Consider the following 6007-nt stretch of genomic DNA (forward strand, 5'->3'; position numbering starts at 1 on the left):
TCAGCCTGTTTGCTTGCACTGAGCCAAGCCTTCCGTCTGTACTGAAACTTCTGGAGGAAAGTGAAACTACATACCTATGGATGGGGACAGAGGTGGGAGAGAAGGCGCTGAAACTGAGACAGGAGGTCTGGCTGGTAGATATGTAAGCAGAGGCACATGGAGTTGATAGAAACCTTATGTGGGCCCGCTCCAGGCAGAAGGCCCCGCCCACCTCAAGTCAGCACTGATCCAGCAACTTCTATCTGTTTGGGCACCTCAGTGTCTGGACCCTACTGCCTCTGCCTCAGAGGGCAAGCCGCCACATCTTATGATGGCTCTGTATCTCTAGAAAGATTACCCTCATGTCTTTCCAAAACCCACCTTTCTAACCCTTCTGCACATTGGACCAAGTTCTAGAATTTAAAGTTACCTACAAGTCTAACCCCTTTTACAAAGGACCACCTAACCCACCACCCACCCCCACAGGCTATGAATTCTTTTCATTCAATTATTTTTAATCCTGACACTTCCTGACTGTCATCTTCAGGGAAATGGTCCTATATGTCCTCAACATTCCTAATTGTCCATGCCACCTATTGAATGGGGTCCCTAGACGTTTTTAATTTATATAGGTTATAGATTCCCTAACTTCATGAATTACCTTATTTATGCAATGCATAAGCACATGGGGCCACAAGCCAGAAAACTGATGACAGATGTGTAAGCAGCTCCTCTGTGCACTTGCTTGGCCTCCTGTGACCTGTCCCATCCCTTCCCAGCTTCGTTCTGGCACATGTCCTGGAACCTGCATCCTAGTGGTACTCAGCCACACTCTCCCCTAAATGTGCCTGCATTTTCTTGCCACTGTGCCTGCACTCACAAAGCTGACTTTCCCAGCAATAACCACGGGCCCCTCTTCTGGCTACTGAACTTCTTATTCAAGGCCACATCAAGAAATACAGTAATAGCAATAATAATGAGCTAATATGTATTGAATGGAAGGCACCACTGAAGCATTTTATGTATAGTAATTAATTTAACCCTCACTAAAACCCTAGGAAGTTGGAGCTATTATCATTTTCTCATTTGACACAGTTGGAAGTAGGCAGAGATAACATGTCTAAGGAGAAGCAGTAAGTGACGACGGTTTTGAGATTCAAATCTGAGCAGCCTGGTTCACAGGCTGCAGCTGCACTTTTGTTCATTATCAGTTCTGCCTCTGGAAATGTCACCTTCTCTGTGTATCTTCCTCTCTCACTCCCGCTCCATCTCCCAGTTCAGACTTAATGTCTCTTCCTCAAGTGCCAGCATTTTGTACAAACACATTCTGTCGCACTTATCTCCCTTTATTACAGTGATTTGTTTACACATCTGTTTCTTCCATTAGAAGCTAGACTATTAGTTGCTTGCGTACAGGGAGCATGACTTAATGAGTGGTGAACCCTCAAGAGCAAATACATAAAAGCTATGTGCTACTATTACAGGGTCATTTAAAACAATTATTGCATTTTTTTAACCTAGAGCTAGACATTGTGCTGGAACAGAAAACAAAAGAGATGTTTAATAGGGAGACTAAAAGATTTTTTTATATTTAATGGGTGTGTGTGTGTGTGTGTGCGCGCGCGCGCGCGCATTTGGACTAAGACTGAGAATATGGCTAAGAGTACCCCAGAACAGAACTTCTCCTCAATCTAACTCTGGGGCTTGGGGGAGTCCAGTCTAATGGCTATCTTGCCATATTCCATCTAAACGCAAAATCCTCCAGCCAATGAGCCCTGATCGCTGACAGAGCTACCAGTCTTACCTCTCATTCCTGGGGGAGACTGATGGGAGAGCTGCACTGCTTAGTGAGAGCAGAGTCCATTGTCTCCAGCAGCCCTGAACAAGTGCCTGACCCTTCATTCTTAAATAGGAACGTACAACCGGAACCATGACATCTGAGGAAAACCAGCATCTTGAAAGAGGATATACATAGAAAAAAATAGACTCTGTGGGAAATGTAAGTATTTCAGAAACCATAGGACAACTCTAAAATGTCTAGTCTTCAGGAAAAAATTGCGTAAGTTAGATAAAAATAGAATATTATGAAAAGGAATATCAAATAGTTTACACATTCATAAGAGAATAAGTTGAAGGTATTTTCCAAAAAGTAAAATACCTCCCATAAAAATAAAATTATGAAGCAAAGAAAAGTAAAAGACAGAGCATCAGTCAAAGAGAAAAAGATAACAGAAAAAAAGTAAATAAGAAATTATTAATAAAATAATAGAAGAAAATTTCTCCAGGCTGTAGAATATAGAAATCTTAACATTGGAAGTGCCTGCTGAATATTCAGCAATGCAAATGGTTTTAAAAAGTCATTTTTGACAATATGCAGATGATGTATTATAGAACTGTGCACTTGAAACTTATAGAATTTTATTAACCAATCTCACCCCAATACATTTAATAACAAATTTTTTAAATCCAAATAAAAAAATGAAACATTCCTGTGAATTCTGAGAACACAAAAGATAAAAAGGATCTAACAAGGTTCCAGAGAGAACAACCAATATGAACAAAGCAATAAAACTTAGATTGGGAAAAGGGAAAACTGTGATCCCATGCAACTGATGGTAAGGTAACTTTTAGTCTACAGGAGATAGATATGCTCTATGAAATAGAAAAAATAAAAACCACAGAAACTCCAAAAATAAAAATTTAAAATAAAATGCACAAGGAAATTATGGTCCAAATATTAAGCATGATTGTGGAGTCATGGGGAAGAGTTGATAGTGTTAGAACAAAGGAGCCATTTGAACTTTGACCTTCCTATTGGGCACATTCATTTCTAGTAGAAGAGGAGCTGGAGCTGACCCCGCAGAGGACGAAGGGCACGCTGTGCCCCAGGAGCTCTGCAGAGACAAACATTTTACAAAGTCCAACCAATTGTTTACTTCTTTCCAACTTTCAAAATCAAACTATGAACAAAAGTAAAATCTAAACAATGATTATAAATAGACTGCATATGTGATACATCTGAAGATATTAAAATAAAGGGAGAAGTAGCAAAATTTGGAAAGCAGATGGGGAAAAGGATTAAGAGGAGATTATGGTAGAAATACTAATAGCCTCATCTAATTTAGTGAGGAGTCAAGGGTAATTGTCTCACATTTATGAAGAGAAATAATGGCCTCGGTTACAGTGTGCAGTTATAAACATAGCCCAATGAAAGAACGAAAAACGAGACATTGCAAACTTTGGAAAGAAGAGAGGGAGGATGAGATGTAGAGAAATAAAATTAAACCCTCATCTTTCATGGTAGGAAATCAGTCATTCTTGTCTCAGTTATAAATCAGGAAATAATAAATACGTTATTTACAGTTATGGAAGAAGCCACGGGAAGAGTCTCAAATAGGAAATATTAAAAGGTTTCCTCTGAGAGAGGTTGTGGAGGCCGGGGAAGTCAGAACTGTTTCTATTCACAAAGTGCAGACCAGGACAGACAGTGTCTGACCCCGTGACCTTTATATAGACTTGAAGCAAATCACTGTTGTATTAGAGGCTTAAAAAATAAAATAAAAAGCATCAAGGGATTTTGTTTACACGAAGGGATTTATTCTAGATTCGATTCCAGGCAGGCCTCCCTGAGGACATGGTATTTAAACTTCATCTTGAAATATGAGTAGAAATGAAGCAGAGTGATCCTGGCCTCAGGAGGAATGTGGTCCTTTGGGGATTGGGGTGGGCAGTGGACTATGGGAAGAGAGAGAGAGGAGCTTTCAAGGCAGAGACAACAGCACCTACAAACTCCCAGAGCGGGGTGGGCGCATCACCTGAAAGAATTGTGTTCAGTGCTTTGTCGCTGAAGCAGCTGGGAGCCCTGGGGAGAACAGGCATCTGTAGTGACAAGGTCTCAAAGCTGCCCAGCTGCAATGTGAACAGCTCCCTCTAGGGCTGTGCAACCGGCCAGACGGGAGGATGAGGCCGAGTCATGGTGGAGGCTGAGGTTTCCTACAGAAGACCAAGATCAGGCCAGAGAAGGAAAGCTTGAGGATAGGAGGAGACCGCTCATAGCAGCCCCCCGTGGGAAGAGCTGCAGGGCCCGAACCCTAGAGAAGGGAGCTGACAGGAGAGGGAGTGCTCTGTGCCCTAGCGCTTAATGTGGCCTTGGCTTTCTCTCAAGGTTTCTGTCTACAGTACAGCAACAACTGCAGAGTCTATTCCAGAGGAATTGCTCCCTTGTTACCTCCTTTGCTTTCTCATAAATGGAGATATCAGCAAGAAATGCTGAGCCTGTTCTTTCTATATCTTTCCCCTGGGCCAATTTACTATCTGCTCTTGGGGGGTAGGGGGGCAGGCGGAGAGGGGAGGATCTATAATCTTTGTTTTGCTGGAGAGTCTCTTTCCAGTACTGCTTGAGGAGATGGAACTCAGAAAAGGAACAATGCCAAGAAAACAATCAGAAGAGCTTGCGCGTATTGAGAGTTTTCTCAGTCGCACGCAATGTGATAAACATTGCCATGCAGGTTTGCATTTAATTTATTCTTGAAAGCATTCAAAGGGTGACTACTTTTATTTTCTCCATTTTATACATAAGGGAGTCTAGGTTCAGCCAAGAACATGTAGCCAGAAGTGATCAAACTAGCATTTACACTGAGGTGGGCTGACTCTCAGAGCCCTCCCCCCGACCCCCACCCCCCATGAATAGATTGTTCTGGAAAGGATGAGAAAGTAGCTGCATCTCATCTCCATTCAAAACGTCCTAGTTTAAACATGTCCTTTATCACAGAGCTCTGCACTTTTACAGAGCGTAAAAAGCCAGCAGGAAATACACACATTACTTCTACACGGGAATCAGCACAAGTAATGAAGGTATGACTCCCTAGTGCTGAGTTTACAGATCAGTCCAAACCGCTATTCTTGTTTCCCCAGAAATTTTATAAAAGACAAACCTGCTCATCAGTGAGGTCCTTGAAAGTTGATACTGTGTCTTACTCGTATTTCTGTGCAACACTTAACACGGTATCTAGTTCACAGGAGAAGCTCAACAAATGCTTGCTGAAGTGTGGCGTTTTAGCTCAAAAAAATGGCAATAATTTTTCTTACCCACCCAACCTCCTGGTGACCTCTACCACTTTGTGTGACATGGGTAAGAATCATATTTCCCATGCAGCATCTGAGGTCCTTGCATGCTTTGACCTAGCCTAAAATGCATTTAGGGAATTCCTGGATGGTTTTAGTGTCTTGAAACCCATGGGTGGCTTGTGCACTTTTTTAAATTTTATTTTTATTGTTGACACTATTGCAGATGTCCCCGCTCTCCTCCTTGCTTTGCCCACCTCCACCCAGCCTCTGCCCCCACTACCCCCTGGCCATGACCACACCATTGTCTGTATCTATGGGTTATACATATATACTCTTTAGCTCATCTCTCACCTTCTTTTATCCAGTTCCCTTCACCACCTACCACACCCCTCCCCTCTGACAGCCGTCAGTCTGTTCCAAAAATCCATGCCTCTGGTTTTATTTTGTTCATCAGTTTATTTTGTTCATGAGATTCCACATATAAGAGAGATCGTATAGTACTTGTCTTCCTCTGACGGGCTCATTTCACTCAGCATAGTCATCTCCAGATCCATCCATGCTGTTGCTAATAAATTTTTTATTTTTTTGAAATAGTGTGTTATTGATTTCAGAGAGGAAGGGAGAGGGAGAGATAGAAACATCAATGATGAGAGAGAATCATGGATTGGCTGCCTCCTTCACATCCCCCACTGGGGATAGAGTCCGCAATCTGGGCATGTGCTCTGACCGGGAATCGAACCATGACCTTCTAGTTCATAGGTCGATGCTAAACCACTGAACCACACTGGCCAGGTGCTTCTGCATTTTTAACTATGAGAGCACAGCCCAACCTGACTGAGGGAGGCATCAAGACCTTGAGGTTAAGCGTGCAGACTCTCCACTCAGACTCTATACGTTCAAAACTTAGCTCGACCACCTTGCAGACTGTAAAAGTTTGGCCAAATCATTACAACCTTCTGTG

This window comes from Myotis daubentonii, chromosome 3, assembly GCF_963259705.1.
Source record: "Myotis daubentonii chromosome 3, mMyoDau2.1, whole genome shotgun sequence".
Classification (NCBI taxonomy): domain Eukaryota; kingdom Metazoa; phylum Chordata; class Mammalia; order Chiroptera; family Vespertilionidae; genus Myotis; species Myotis daubentonii.